Raw genomic sequence first — 16,579 nt, 5'->3', positions numbered from 1 at the left:
TACTTGCTAAACAAGCGAAAATAAAAAAAAATCTGAATAAATTGGGTGTAATAAGGTAAGCTGCTAATTTAAAAAAATGCATTGGGAATAATGTTCATCTAAATTTTACCTATATTCAACAAACGAAAACATGGATTATTATTACAGAAAATGTATTTAAAAATGTTTTGCACTTTTAATACCATACAATTTTTCAAGTTAGAGAAAAAAATAGTTTTCAAATAGTTATAGAAAAAACATCCAATTATTGTTTACTCCCAAATAAATCGAAAGGGTAGAAAAACTATGGGTTCTTCGCCCTACCGCTGGAGAATTCTCCGCTAGTTTCCTCTCCAAGGTGACAAAAAGCAATTTTGATTGCCCGAAGTTGTGTCAGGATATTATGTTGTCCCCGCGTGGCCACCCTCTCGTCTCGTCCTCCCACCCAAAAGCGACTTCTTGGGTTGGCGTTGATTGCGATGTGTCTCGAATTTGTCACATTGTTTTAATTGTGTGCGATGGTGGCGGTGCTACATTCCAACCTCGTTTTGTCCGGGTTTTTTTTTCTACTTCTTTTTCTTTCCTTGCTCTTTTTTGCCACAACTCGATAAAGTGAGCCATTCTGTCATCATATGTCATACACACACACACATACACAAACATATGCTACCGGATCCTTGTCGGCTGGTTGTGTGGTACATTGTGGAAAATTAAGTGTTGTGCACACACACACCCACACTTGTGTCCACACACACAGCACATGTCATAAATGGGTACTAATGGGGTTGTTTGGGTTTGATCGCCGGAAGTGAATTATTAACGAACGGGAGATTTTATCGCGATGTGTGTGTGTGTGTGCTGCACCACGGTCGCTTATTATGTTGAATGATTACCGCGTTTCCGGTCTTCATTGTGAGGCGGACACACATACACAAACGTACACACATACTCACACTTATTTGTAAAGATCATGGTTGAATGCATTCGCGAAAGCAATTATGCTACAATGGCGTGGGTGGTGTAATTTAACTCTTATGACGATGACCATTTACATTGTATAAAATTATGATCCTAAAACCATTGACTTATAAAAGCAGTGACTCTGTAGGGAAGACCAAATACTTTGAAACCACATCGAGATCGTTTTCTCTTGTGTTTGAGGTAGACTACTCTCAATTTAAACCGTGAGCATTCCGCTTTGAAATAATGAAGACGTAACCTTCCAATTTAACGACCCCAGGACTTTTTTGATCTCTTTTGCAAGTTTCTACTCGAACCTAGGAGTCAAAAGGTCTTTCTGCTCTAAGGAACCTTCCACTCCAGGGTTCGAACTGACGACCTTTGGATTGCGAGTCCAACCGCCAACAGCGATTCCACCGGAGCAGGCTTGGTTTGGTATTGATTGTCCATATGGCATGAAGACGATTTCCACACCTGGAATAACTTAAGGGGAGATTAACTTTGCCACATAGGGTTATTTTTTTCACTGTTTGATTTTTTATAATTTTTGTATTTAAGATATCGTAAAACCCTTTCAATCAATTGTTGTACACATCATGGAGAATGTTTGGTGAAAATATGAACATTTTTGGGGGTCATCCATAGAAACTGGGTGGTCGATAAACGACGTACTTTTGGTATTTTGATATTAACTCGTATCCAATCCGTTCAAATATAGGCAATATGGGTATCAAACTTCATGATTTTGAATGGCCCATTCAGACAAGATAATTTGAGGTCAATTTTTGGACCATGGCCACTTCGGAACCGTTTCTGGGTTCCCCCGGAGAACCTATGAAGTGGCCAATATCATATCAAAGCAAAACCCATCAATATGGGTATCAAAATTCTTCATTTTGTCAATACATCTCAAAAATGGTTTTCCAAAATATTTTTCTGGCCATTGGCCACTCCGGAAACGGTTCCGGATTTTCCCCCGGGTAAATCTTCGGAGTGGCCAATATCATATCAGAGCAAAGCCCATCAATATGGGTATCAAAATTCTTCATTTTGTCAATACATCTCAAAAATGGTCTTCCAGAATATTTTTCTGGCCACTGGCCACTCCGGAACCGGTTCCGGATTTCCCCCCGGGTAAATATTCGGAGTAGCCAATATCATATCAGAGCAAAGCCCATCAATAAAGGTATCAAAATTCTTCATTTTGTCAATACATATCAAAAATGGTCTTCCAGAATATTTTTCTACCATTGCCACGGTTCCGATTTTCGTAAATCTTCGAGTGGCCAATATCATATCAGAGCAAAGCCCATCAATATGGGTATCAAAATTCTTCATTTTGTCAATACATCTCAAAATGGTCTTCCAAAATATTTTCTGGCCACTGGCCACCGGAACCGGTTCCGATTTCCCCGGTAAATATTCGAGTGGCCAATATCATATCAGAGCAAAGCCCATCAATATGGGTATCAAAATTCTTCATTTTGTCAATACATCTCAAAAATGGTCTTCCAGAATATTTTCTGGCCATTGGCCTCGAAACCGGTTCTGATTTCAGGTAAATATTCGAGTGGCCAATATCATATCAGAGCAAAGCCCATCAATATGGGTATCAAAATTCTTCATTTTGTCAATACATCTCAAAAATGGTCTTCCAAAATATTTTTCTGGCCACTGGCCACTTGAATCGGATTTCCCCAGGTAAATATTCGGAGTGGCCAATATCATATCAGAGCAAAGCCCATCAATATGGGTATCAAATTCTTCATTTTGTCAATACATATCAAAAATGGTCTTCCAGAATATTTTCTGGCCATAGCCACTCTGGAAACGGTTCCGGATTTTCCCCGGTAAATCTTCGGAGTGGCCAATAATATCAGAGCAAAGCCCATCAATATGGGTATCAAAATTCTTCATTTTGTCAATACATCTCAAAATGGTCTTCCAAAATATTTTCTGGCCACTGGCCACTCGGAACCGGTTCCGATTTCCCCCGGTAATATTCGAGTGGCCAATATCATATCAGAGCCCATCAAATATGTAAAAATTCTTCATTTTGTCAATACATCAAAAATGGTCTTCCAAAATATTTTTCTGGCCATTGCCATTTCTGGAACTGGTTCGATTTCCCGGTAAATCTTCGGAGTGGCCAATATCTTATCAGAGCAAAGCCCATCAATATGGGTATCAAAATTCTTCATTTTGTCAATACATCTCAAAAATGGTCTTCCAAAATCCGGAGGGAAATCTTCGAAGTGGCCAGTGGCCCGAAAAATATTTTGGAAGACCATTTTTGAGATACCCATACTGATGGGCTTTGCTCTGATATGATATTGGCCACTTCTAAGATTTCCCCGGGGGGAAATCCGGAACCGGTTCCGGAGTGGCCAGCGGCCAGAAAAATATTTTGGAAGACCATTTTTGAGATGTTTTGACAAAATGAAGAATTTTGATACCCATATTGATGGGCTTTGCTCTGATATGATAACACACCTGAAGATTTACCCGGGGAGAAATCAGGAACGGTTCCGAGGGCTAGTGGCCAGAAAATATTTTGGAAGACCATTTTTGAGATGTATTAACAAAATGAAGAATTTTGATACCCATATTGATGGGCTTTGCTCTGATATGATATTGGCCACCTGAATATTTACCTGGGGAAATCCGGAACCGGTTCCGAGTGGCAGTGGCCAGAAAAATATTCTGGAAGACCATTTTTGAGATTTATTGACAAAATGAAGAATTTTGATACCTTTATTGATGGGCTTTGCTCTGATATGATATTGGCCACTTCTAAGATTTACCCGGGGGTTGAATCCGGAACCGGTTTGAGATGTATTGACAAAATGAAGAATTTTGATACCCATATTGATGGGCTTTGCTCTGATATGATATTGGCCACTCCGAATATTTACCCGGGGGGAAATCCGGAACCGGTTCCGGAGTGGCCAGTGGCCAGAAAAATATTTTGGAAGACCATTTTTGAGATGTATTGGCAAAATGAAAAATTTTGATACCCATATTGATGGGCTTTGCTCTGATATGATATTGGCCACTCCGAATATTTACCCGGGGGGAAATCCGGAACCGGTTCCGGAGTGGCCAGTGGCCAGAAAAATATTCTGGAAGACCATTTTTGAGATGTATTGACAAAATGAAGAATTTTGATACCCATATTGAGTGGCTTTTCTCTGATATGATATTGGCCATTCCGAAGATTTACCCGGGGGAAAATCCGGAACCGTTTCCGGAGTGGCCAATGGCCAGAAAAATATTTTGGAAGACCATTTTTGAGATGTATTGACAAAATGAAGAATTTTGATACCCATATTGATGGGTTTTGCTTTGATATGATATTGGCCACTTCATAGGTTCCCGGGGGAACCCAGAAACGGTTCCGAAGTGGCCATGGTCCAAAAATTGACCTCAAATTATCTTGTCTGAATGGGCCATTCAAAATCATGAAGTTTGATACCCATATTGCCTATATTTGAACGGATTGGATACGAGTTAATATCAAAATACCAAAAGTACGTCGTTTATCGACCACCCAGTTTCTATGGATGACCCCCAAAAATGTTCATATTTTCACCAAACATTCTCCATGATGTGTACAACAATTGATTGAAAGGGTTTTACGATATCTTAAATACAAAAATTATAAAAAAATCAAACAGTGAAAAAAATAACCCTATGTGGCAAAGTTAATCTCCCCTTAACGGCCAAACAATAACCAAGGCCGGGACCGACGTTTTACTTCCCCATCCGATGAAAGGTTGGAGCAGAACCCATGATCATCCGCTTACAAAGCGGACAGCGTCACCATTCGACCACGCCTGCTCGAATGTACATTTGTATTTGTAACTGTGAAGAATTTTACCTTTTTGTAGATAGTTGATTGCTGCCTGATACATTAGACCTGAAAGAAGGAGACAATAAAATTAATTAGATAAAATTTTAAAAATACAATTGTAACTAAATAGCTTTTCAATTTTGCAACACATATTTTTCAAACAATACATCAAAATGCCATACAATTTACCGTCCTCCCTGATTTTAATTCCCTACGGTAGACTCGAGTCACTTTACCGGATTAGCTGCCATCATGACAAACGCGGACAAATTTGCACACGACCAACAGAAAAGAACAACTTCCAAGGACGACTCTCACCCGATTCTCCGTAACGAGCCCAAACTCAAGGGACGCAACAAGAAAAAAAAGCTCAACTCCCAACATCTCGGAGGAGGCAGAAAAGTGCACACTTCCGGACACGAAGCGCTATCTTCATGCTGTGAGAAATTTTCAACGCCTTTTTGCACCGAACGGAAGTAGCAAAAGCTCATATCCTGCGGGAGCCGGCAACACTGCCCATTAAGACAGTGCCGCCGTGATATCTTGATTCCGTCCGCGTGTTGGCCTTGTTGGAGCAACCGGGTAGATTATGATGATTTGCTCGGTGTATTACAAATTCTTCCGGGACTTTTTCGGGAACCGTTGTCTCGCTGTCGGATTCTTGTGTCGGATCACGGATCGTCGGCGTTGTGATGTCATGACTTAATTTTTATTTTTAAATGAATTGCAAATTAAGTGTGATGTTATTGGTTGAATCCCAAAACACCAACTTAGTGGGAAAAAAACACATGTTTTTGTTGATATTCTTTAGAGTCAAGATGGCACAACATCGACGAACGAACGTTGAAGTTTTGGCATGCGAATTTGTTGTACAACAGAGACTAACAAACGACGACGGGAAAAAGTCATCCGAAAACGATGTTAGGATGTTGACGGTTTGGACAGACTTCGCGTCTGTGAACCAGGGAGGAGATACACAACACAACACGTAGTCGCGTAAGGTTTGGAAGCCGTGGGACTGTCCGGCATTATGGCAATCAGTGTAGTCACCTTTGAGACATAAACTTTAAGCAAATCAGACTCAGATCATTGTTTTTTACAAATCGAGATTTTATTCTGAAACGAATTTTAAGGTAACAATATTTGATTTTAGAGCAATTCTCTGAGATTTCGGTCATTCGATTTTTTCTGTATTTTTTAATCCGGCTGAAACTTTTTTGGTGCCTTCGGTATGCCCAAAGAAGCCATTTTGCATCATTAGTTTGTCCATATAATGATCGATTTGGTGTCTTCGGCAAAGTTGTAGGTATGGATATGGACTACACTGAAAAAAAATTATACACGGTAAAAATGTTTTTGGTGATTTTTTATTTAATTTTTTGTCACTAAAACTTGATTTGCAAAAAACACTATTTTTATTTTTTTTTTATATGTTTTAGAGGACATCAAATGCCAACTTTTCAAAAATTTCCAGAATGGGCAAAAAATCTTTGACCGAGTTATGATTTTTTGAATCAATACAGATTTTTTCAAAAAATCGAAATATTGGTCGCAAAAATTTTTCAACTTCATTTTTCGATGTAAAATCGAATTTGCAATCAAAAAGTGCTTCAGTGAATTTTTGATAAAGTGCACCGTTTTCAAGTTATAACCATTTTTAGGTAACTTTTTTGAAAATAGTCGCAGTTTTTCATTTTTTTTAATTAGTGCCCATGTTTGCCCATCTTTGAAAAAAATATGTTTGAAAAGCTGAGAAAATTCTCTATATTTTGCTTTATTGAACTTTGTTGATACGACCCATAGTCGCTGAGATATTGCCATGCAAAGGTTAAAAAACAGGAAAATTGATGTTTTCTAAGTCCCACCCAAACAACCCACCATTTTCTAATGTCGATATCTCAGCAACTAATGGTCCGATTTACAATGTCAAAACATGAAACATTCGTAAAATTTTCCGATCTTTTCGAAAAAAAGTATTTTCAAAAAATTTAAATCAAGACTAAAACTTCAAACGGGCCAAACATTCAATATTACGCCCATTTGAAGTGTTAGTCTTGATTTAAATTTTTTGAAAATATTTTTTTCGAAAAGATCGGAAAATTTTACGAATGTTTCATGTTTTGACATTGTAAATCGGACCATTAGTTGCTGAGATATCGACATTAGAAAATAATGGGTTGTTTGGATGGGACTTAGAAAACATCAATTTTCCTGTTTTTTAACCTTTGCATGGCAATATCTCAGCAACTAACGTCATGATTCGAAATCCGGACACTTAGTAGCATATCATTTTTGTTATAGCTGGCAAAAAAATCATGTAATAAGTTGGAAATGAAGAAATATCATCAGGATGTAGTATTAACAGTCAGTTTTGAGAGAATGCATGCAAAATATGTCTTTTCTAACAATTTTTTATCAGAATTTTAAAATTAAAATGACTTGTTGTGCTTCGAATCCCGGACACTGACAAAAGCTGATTCGAAATCCGGACACTTTTGCTTCGAATTCCGGACACTCGATTTTACTTATGAATCGCACAAATTTGGACTGAAATGTTAGTGAATGGCATTCTTTAGGTCTCAAATAAGCTGTAAACATTAAAACAATCGATAGTTTATATAAAAATTTGCTAGAATTTAAGAAAATCGAAACCATAAATTTCTGCTTTGCCTTCCCGGTGCTTCGAACGCCTATGAAATATTTCCGTTGAAATGTTTCGCATTTTTGATAAACTTATAATTTTATTTAATTTACTTGTTTTGGCATTAACTATAGCGTTCAAACAAACTTTATATGATGGTTGATGTTGGAATTCATCAAATTACACAGTTGTGACATTCATAAAGCGAACTTGTATCCAAAAAAATGATAAAACAAGATGAAGTGTCCGGGTTTCGAAGCGTCCGGGAATTCGAATCATGACGTTATGGGTCGTATCAACAAAGTCCGAAAAAGCAAAATATAGAGAATTTTCTCAGCTTTTCAAAAATATTTTTTTCAGAGATGGGCAAACATGGGCACTAATTTTAAAAAATGAAAAACTGCGACTATTTTCAAAAAAGTTACCTAAAAATGGTTATAACTTGAAAATGGTGCACTTTATCAAACATTCACTGAAGCACTTTTTGATAGCAAATTCGATTTTACATCGAAAAATGAAGTTGAAAATTTTTTGCGACCAATATTTCGATTTTTTGAAAAAATCTGTATTGATTCAAAAAATCATAACTCGGTCAAAGATTTTTTGCCCATTCTGGAAATTTTTGAAAAGTTGGCATTTGATGTCCTCTAAAACATATCAAAAAATAAAAAAATTAAAAATAGTGTTTTTTGCAAATCAAGTTTTAGTGACAAAAAATTAAATAAAAAATCACCAAAAAAATTTTTACCATGTATAATTTTTTTTCAGTGTAGTCCATATCCATACCTACAACTTTGCCGAAGACACCAAATCGATCAAAAAATTCCTTCAAAAGATACAGATTTTTGAATTTTCACATATGAGCAATTCTCTACGAAATCGGTCTTTTTTCTTCAATTTTAATTTTTGTATTTTTTAATCCGGCTGAAACTTTTTTGGTGCCTTCGGTATGCCCAAAGAAGCCATTTTGCATCATTAGTTTGTACATATAATTATCCATACAAATTTGGCAGCTGTCCATACAAAAATGATGTATGAAAATTCAAAAATCTTTATCTTTTGAAGGAATTTTTTGATCGATTTGGTGTCTTCGGCAAAGTTGTAGGTATGAATATGGACTACACTGAAAAAAATAATACACGGTAAAAAAAAATTTGGTGATTTTTTTATTTAACTTTTTATCACTAAAACTTGATTTACAAAAAACACTATTTTTAATTTTTTTATTTTTTGATATGTTTTAGAAGACATAAAATGCCAACTTTTCAGAAATTTCCAGGTTGTGCAAAAATCACTGACCGAGTTATGAATTTTTAATCAATACTGATTTTTCAAAAATCGAAATTTTGGTCGTAAAAATTTTCAACTTCATTTTCGATGTAAAATCAAATTTGCAATCAAAAGTACTTTACTAAAATTTTGATAAAGTGCACCGTTTTCAAGTTATAGCCATATTTAAGTGACTTTTTGAAAATAGTCGCAGTTTTCATTTTTAAATTAGTGCACATGTTTGCCCAGTTTTGAAAAAATATTTTTGAAAAGCTGAGAAAATTCTCTATATTTTGCTTATTCGGACTATGTTGATACGACCTTTAGTTGCTGAGATATTGCAATGCAAAGGTTTAAAAACAGGAAAATTGATGTTTTCTAAGTTTCACCCAAACAACCCACCATTTTCTATCGTCAATATCTCAGCAACTAATGGTCCGATTTTCAATGTTAATATATGAAACAATTGTGAAATTTTCCGATCTTTTCGAAAAAATATTTTGGAATTTTCAAATCAAGACAAACATTTTAAAAGGGCGTAATATTGAATGTTTGGCCTTTGTGAAATGTTAGTCTTGATTTGAAAATTCCAAAATATTTTTCGAAGAGATCGGAAAATTTCACAAATGTTTCATATATTAACATTGAAAATCGGACCATTAGTTGCTGAGATATTGACGATAAAATGGTGGGTTGTTTGGGTGAAACTTAGAAAACATCAATTTTCCTGTTTTTAAACCTTTGCATTGCAATATCTCAGCAACTAAAGGTCGTATCAACAAAGTCCAAATAAGCAAAATATAGAGAATTTTCTCAGCTTTTCAAAAATATTTTTTCAAAACTGGGCAAACATGTGCACTAATTTAAAAATGAAAACTGCGACTATTTTCAAAAAGTCACTTAAATATGGCTATAACTTGAAAACGGTGCACTTTATCAAAATTTCAGTAAAGTACTTTTTGATTGCAAATTTGATTTTACATCGAAAATGAAGTTGAAAATTTTACGACCAAAATTTCGATTTTTGAAAAATCAGTATTGATTAAAAAATTCATAACTCGGTCAGTGATTTTTGCACAACCTGGAAATTTCTGAAAAGTTGGCATTTTATGCCTTCTAAAACATATCAAAAATAAAAAAATAAAAATAGTGTTTTTGTAAATCAAGTTTTAGTGATAAAGTTAAATAAAAAATCACCAAATTTTTTTACCGTGTATTATTTTTTCCAGTGTAGTCCGTATCCATACCTACAACTTTGCCGAAGACACCAAATCGATCAAAAATTCCTTCAAAAGATACAGATTTTTGAATTTTCATACATCATTTTTGTATGGACAGCTGCCGAATTTGTATGGAAAATTATATGGACAAACTAATGATGCAAAATGGCTTCTTTGGGCATACCGAAGGCACCAAAAAAGTTTCAGTCGGATTAAAAAATACAAAAATTAAAATTAAAGAAAAAAGACCGATTCCGTAGAGAACTGCTCTTTAGTCTTTTATTGACATTTCAGCTCGGAAGGCATATAGACGGACGAGAGAAAACACACCGTTTACCATCTTACAACATGAAAAAACAACTAAAAGAGCAGGGTTTGTGCTTTAAAGCGATGTTTACACTTACCCGTTGGCGTGCCTCTTGAGCAGCGATGTTATGCGATGAGCAAAAAAAAAATGTTTAAAGAACCGTGAATCCAGTTATTTTAACTGCTTTTTTCACAGGGAGGCGCCCGTATTGACAAAAGCAAGTAATGCTGTTCTAAGCAACAGTTTCTCCTGTTATCAAGAAATCAAATAATCCAATCATAACGTAATGCAGTGGAAAACGAAATGCCAAACCGACCTGTTCGTTTTGGCATTCCTTCTGCAAAATTCTTAAGAACCAACCCACAGCTGACAGTCTGCCTATGGTCCGGAGAGTAAGATATGTTTGTCCCTCGACTTCATTCAGCTCAAAAATTGCCGTGCTGAAAGCAGCACTTCCCATCGGAAAATCCAAGAACAGCCTGCGCTTCGCTCAAGATCTCTTCTCTCTTCTCGTGCCTTTGTATTTGTACTCGTGAGGTTGTATTTGTGTGTATCGTAAAGGCGCGCACACAAAGCCATAAAAAACAGACGGGAATCTGCTTGCTGTACGTGTTTCGGGCACGGTGTTGAAGTATTAGGATTAATTTATATGTTTTGATTTGGCTTTGGTTGTTGTTTTCGCCCTTGGAGGGAGAGGGAGATTAGTGTGTGATTTTTTAAATGCTTCATGTCTGATTGAATTTCGCATCTGGGATGTGTTGAGGGGGAGAGAGACGAAATTTGAGCTTCTGGTAGGTGGATTACTTTTCCGGAGTTCATTGTGGGAGCCATTTCAACGGAACTGATGTGTGCGTTCAGCGATGTTCGGGGTTACTTATCCGAGATTTGGGGAGGTATTTTTTTTTGGAATTTGAAAAGTGGTAAATTAATCGCTTAGTGAGAATCTTGATTTTAGGAGGGTAGGTTTAATGTTACCTTTTAGCGGATAACGTAGAACTACACATTATTTATGCAATAAAAGAAGATTGAAACTGAGATTTTCCCCTCAATGCAATTCCAAATGTAAACATGGTTAGAATAAATTCGCGTTAAAATTCATAACAGTCTCTTATGCAAATGTTCAACCATTTCAATTCGCCTTCACAGAGCGACACCCCACTGGTGCATCCCTCTCGATTTCATATGAATGCAACGATGTGTAAAAATCCTCATTAGAATAAATCTCTCCTAAATGAATGGTGCCGAAAATCGGTTCAGCACGAACTGCGCGAACACACAGTCAGTTCTGCAACAGATCGCTGCCTGCCTCCGGTTCGCAGAGCGAAACCAAACGAATGCAAATTAATTCAAATAAAATTTAAGCATCAAATTTCACATTTCCCCGATCCTTAGCCTCAATCCACCTCGGAATCCCCCTCTCTGCTGTTCGGGGCAGTGCGATCCTGTGGGCGCGCAATTTTTTGAGTATTCCTGGAACGAGAAGAATACCCAAAAAAAATCTAATGTGCACAGTTGAAAAATCTTTTTGCCTTCTTCATTGAGGAAAGGCTATAAAATCGCTGAAACTAATTATCTTAATCTTCATATCGACTCAGAATCAAATTCAGTCCAATTTTGGGTCCCATAGCTTGGTATTGAAAATTGTAAATTTCAATTTAGTTTGCGTTACATATTCTTTAAATTTATTTTAATTGGAAATGTTGTGTGTAATGGAGGAAACATGAAATTTCATGTAAAATTACATGAAGAAATATGTAACCCATCAGAATGCATAACCAAAATTTCATGCTCATATTGGCTATCATCCTTCTCACTCTTTGAACGGCCTGTTCGGTGCAGTATACTGGGTATGAATCCCACAGGTTTGAAATTGTGTAAAGAAAAAGTATCGTTCAACATTAAACATTAATTGTCTTTTTTTCATCATGGTAATTTGCATGCTTTTGCATGCGATTTTACCATCAGTTTTTTTTTTTGCTGTGAAAATGGTTTTTTTTTGTCGAAGTGCGGGAAAATTTAGTTTTTTTTTTCATGTTTTTCTCTATCTTCAATTCGGCAGTAAGCCTTAGTTGAACTATTTAAACAAATCTTGAATTTTTTTACGTAAAATAACATAAGTTACGAAATATAATTTAATTTTGCTCTGTGTGGCTTCTTCCTCTTCCTTCCGAGAAGGTTCCTCTCCATGACTCGCCCCGAAACGAACACGAGCCGAGAACACTTTATTTGAGCAATTATTCACTCACTTCAGCAGCAGCAGCAGCAGCACCCCTCGTGGCAACACTGACTGCCGCCGCCATCGTTTTCCCTCTGGGCTGGGACAGGATTGTTTTTTATAACGTTGTACTTTAGTGATGTTCCCTCAAATTATGCAGTTGACCGCATGTGTGCGCCCGTACTTTGGTGTTCTCTCCCTGGTTTTGAGAGGTTTTTGTTCTGTTCTTTTAACGGCCACAGAAAAAGTGATTCCGCTTTTGTGGGGGTTTAGTTTGAACTGGATGCTGCAGAAAATCTAAATTAAAAATTATTTTTGGTCTATCCATTACAGAGCTCTTCAAAACAATTTCCAAAAATGTGTCCGTCCACTTGTCTGTGACGACCCCAGGTCTCCCCCGAGCACGAGCGACGTTATGTGTCCGCCGTAAGCTCTCCCTCGATTGCCGGGTGTACACACCCATCGTCAGGATGAAAAACTGTGTCGTCATGTTTTTGCCTCCTCCTTTCATCAGGGACTTGCGCGCGCTTTGAAATTCATCACCGACTCTTCTCTCCCTCACGGGGGTACGAAGAAATCTTCCAACTTCCAACCACTTGGAGGAGGTCGTAAAAACGTTCCGGCAGTTCGTTTGTCAGTCACGTAACATTTTGAGCGACTATAGATGTTACGTAATCCGCGGAAGCCCCACGGCCATGTCTGTAAGTAACAGAAGTTCACTTCCATGTCAACACCGCTTACACGATTCTGGACAGTCCGAAAACCGTGACACAGTCAACCGTAGAGCAAACGTGAATGTCCTGGCGTCGGAAATGGTACCAATTTGTGTTGGACAAAAAAAACTGCCACGAAGCTGTCAAGTTAGCCCAGAACTGGAGATTAATTTCCGCAATGTTCTCTCAGCTGGCTGGGAATCAACAAACTTTCGACCACCGCCGACTATCGGGCACCTTCCGGAACAAAGAGCAAACTTTATCCACTGCAGCTGGAACGGTTGGACGGTATTAGCCGGTTACGTGCCACCTCCTCCTGGCAAGTGAGCAGTTCGCTGCAGGATGAAAGGTTTTTGGTTATGTCGCAGGACATCATCCAGGACGGAATTGTGTATGTGACTGTCAGACGGGGTCAGTCAGGTGGAACGGATCGATGAGATCTATCTGTCCAGATACAGGTATCCATTAGGGTGTTCTGAAGTCATGTGCAAAATGTGTTTTTTAGTCATAGAGAAGGTCCCACAAAGATTTATTTGAACTTAACAATACAGCAATCTATGGCCCAAGTTTCGGAAATCTAAAATAAATATAATTCAGAATATTACCAAAAAAAACTGTATTTAAACATAAGGGGTTTGCTTGTAACCATCACGAGTTATCACGATTTTACGAAAAAAAAGTTTGCAGAACATTGTTACACTCTAAAAATAACCCTGCAAAGTTAGCAAAAAACACTTAATTTTAAAATGAAAATTTTGTTCTAGATGAAAAAATGACCAATCATGGTTAATGTAGATTCGAAAAGAACATTAAATTCCCCTAAAAATTACATGTTCCAAAAAAATACAGATGAGTAACGAAAAATGGCAGAGTTATTAAAACTTTTTAAGTGTTTTTTTTTCGGAATTTTGAGTACGCCATCAAATCGGGCGTCCAATTTAAATAATAGTCCCTTTGAAACCAAATTTTCATCTCATCACCGTTTCAGGCTGCAAATTATTGAAAAACAACTCTTTTTTCGCATGTTCAAAAATGCAGGGTTGTTACGGAAAAGTCGAGAAAAAATCCGCGCCAGATCCGCGCCGACCCCAAAATCCAATCCGCGCGAAATCCGCGCCATATAAAAAAAATCGCTACAAACATAGACGAGAGTAACATAATGAATGAAACTTTAAACAATAAAAGAATAATACAGAAGGCATTTGGATCAGTACCGTTGATCAGTTGTGGATTCATATCCCTCCTGTATCAAATGGAACATTTTTTGCCATTTCTGAAACAATATTAGCATTTTTTGCAACACTTTAAATATCCTTGCTTTAAAAACAAATTCAGATAAAAAATAGAAAATTAAAAAAATTTAAAACCATAAAATAAATCACCAAATAATAAAATCTAGGGATTTAGTATTGATAATTCTCGCCATAACTTTACTCTGGAAAATCGAAACACGAAATTTCTACTATTTTCTTCTCTAAATTTCTCTAAACTAAAATATGACTCCAAAAATGATCCAAACTAAGAAAACGGCAAAAAAAATAATTTAATAGTTTAAAAATTTAATAACTCAATAACTCAATAACTCAATAATTTAATAATTTAATAATTTAATAATTTAATAATTTAATAATTTAATAATTTAATAATTTAATAATTTAATAATTTAATAATTTAATAATTTAATAATTTAATAATTTAATAATTTAATAATTTAATAATTTAATAATTTAATAATTTAATAATTTAATAATTTAATAATTTAATAATTTAATAATTTAATAATTTAATAATTTAATAATTTAATAATTTAATAATTTAATAATTTAATAATTTAATAATTTAATAATTTAATAATTTAATAATTTAATAATTTAATAATTTAATAATTTAATAATTTAATAATTTAATAATTTAATAATTTAATAATTTAATAATTTAATAATTTAATAATTTAATAATTTAATAATTTAACAATTTAATAATTTTATAATTTAATAATTTGATAACAAAAAAAAATCAATTGTCATATTTTCGTAATTTTTCAATTTAATAATTCGTACTTTTTTAAGTTTTTTGGTTCTGTAAGTTTTGACAATTTCAAATAATGAATTCTATTTTTTTTATTATTTGAATATGTAAATTCTGAAATTTCAAATTGTTGAACTGCAGATTTCTTATTTTTTTTTATTTTAACATTACATTTCGCTTTTAGACGGAGATTTTAGCAGATTTCTAAGTGGATTTCGTCATGTTGTGATAATTGGGAGTAGAATCAATTCTACCTGATTCAGAGTGGCAACAGAATTTTTTTCAATAAACCAAAAATTTAAAAAATTAAATTTTTATATTGAAAAAAACATAGAAATTTTTAAATTTTGTAATTTTTTCGAATTTTTTTATTTTGATTTTAATAAAATTGGTATTTATTTGAATTGTTAGGCAGATGTTTTAAAAATAATGAATTGTACAATATATTAACAAAATCGCTCCTTGAAGATTATTTCAAAGTTTCGTATTAGGAAAAAAAATCAATAATTTTTAGAAGAAAATTTTCTTCATTTAAAAATTCTAAGAAATTTGTGTTTTCGCACTCAACGAATAAGATTGAATTTATTTAATTCCTAATAATATTTTCCTTTGTAATTTGAAAGAAATTCTATCGTTCTCAATTATTTTGTTTATCAAAATTGCTATCCGCGCGAAATCCGCGCCTGAGCAAAATTAGCCAGCAAATCCGCGCCAGATCCGCGCGATACGCGCCATCCGCGCGATCCGCGCCGTCCGTAACAACCCTGAAAATGAAAGGGGTCGTACCGCCCCTCCGTCACGAGATATCAAAAAACGGACCTCGGAATCGTGATAAGGGACAAAAGTTACCCATTAGGACAAAGTTTCACTCAAATCGAAAAGAGGTCAAGGCAACTGGTGTGTGAGTTGGCGGAGAATTGCCCTATTATGAGTCATCAAAAGAAGAACTGACAACTTTGCCATGAATTTTAGACACTTATGTAAACTTCAAAAAATATTTAAAGCATCGTGCTATAATTTAGGAAAAAATACTTTGAAACACTTTTTTTTTATGAATAATCAGCGTATCAGGGTTATCACAGTTTTGGTGTATCATAAATATTGAAGCTCTGGCAACTCTTCCGTAAGATATCAAAACTAAACCAGTTACAGAATTACACAGGTGGTGAATTTCTTTTCTTCAATATTTGTTTTCAGCTTCAAAAAAGCATTGGGAAAAGAAAGAATTAGAAACCTTCAAATTAGTAATAGGATTTTTTTCTGGGACGATTCCCCGCCGTGCACGATTTTTTTTAAGATTTCTGAAAAAAAGAGTTTTTCCAAAAGCAAACCTTAAATCTTTCTTTTGTAAGAAATGCAAAAAAAAAAAGAGTTTGGAGATTATCTCTGTCGAT

General features: G+C 35.3%; 1 protein-coding gene across 9 annotated transcripts in view; it reads right to left on the bottom strand.

Annotated features, from left to right (window-relative positions):
• LOC6038817 (arginine-glutamic acid dipeptide repeats protein) overlaps positions 1-16,579 on the bottom strand; it is a 112,254-nt gene that overhangs the window by 57,950 nt on the left and 37,725 nt on the right. For all 9 annotated transcript variants that reach the window (XM_038264407.1, XM_038264413.1, XM_038264408.1 and 6 more), the window contains exon 3: positions 4,820-4,858. The gene's annotated coding sequence lies outside the window, so the exon portion shown is untranslated. The remainder of the gene's footprint in view (positions 1-4,819; positions 4,859-16,579) is intronic.

Source organism: Culex quinquefasciatus, chromosome 3 (genome assembly GCF_015732765.1).
Source record: "Culex quinquefasciatus strain JHB chromosome 3, VPISU_Cqui_1.0_pri_paternal, whole genome shotgun sequence".
Lineage (NCBI taxonomy): Eukaryota > Metazoa > Arthropoda > Insecta > Diptera > Culicidae > Culex > Culex quinquefasciatus.
Note: the sequence above shows the minus strand (reverse complement) of the source record. Positions and strands in the feature narration are given on the sequence as shown.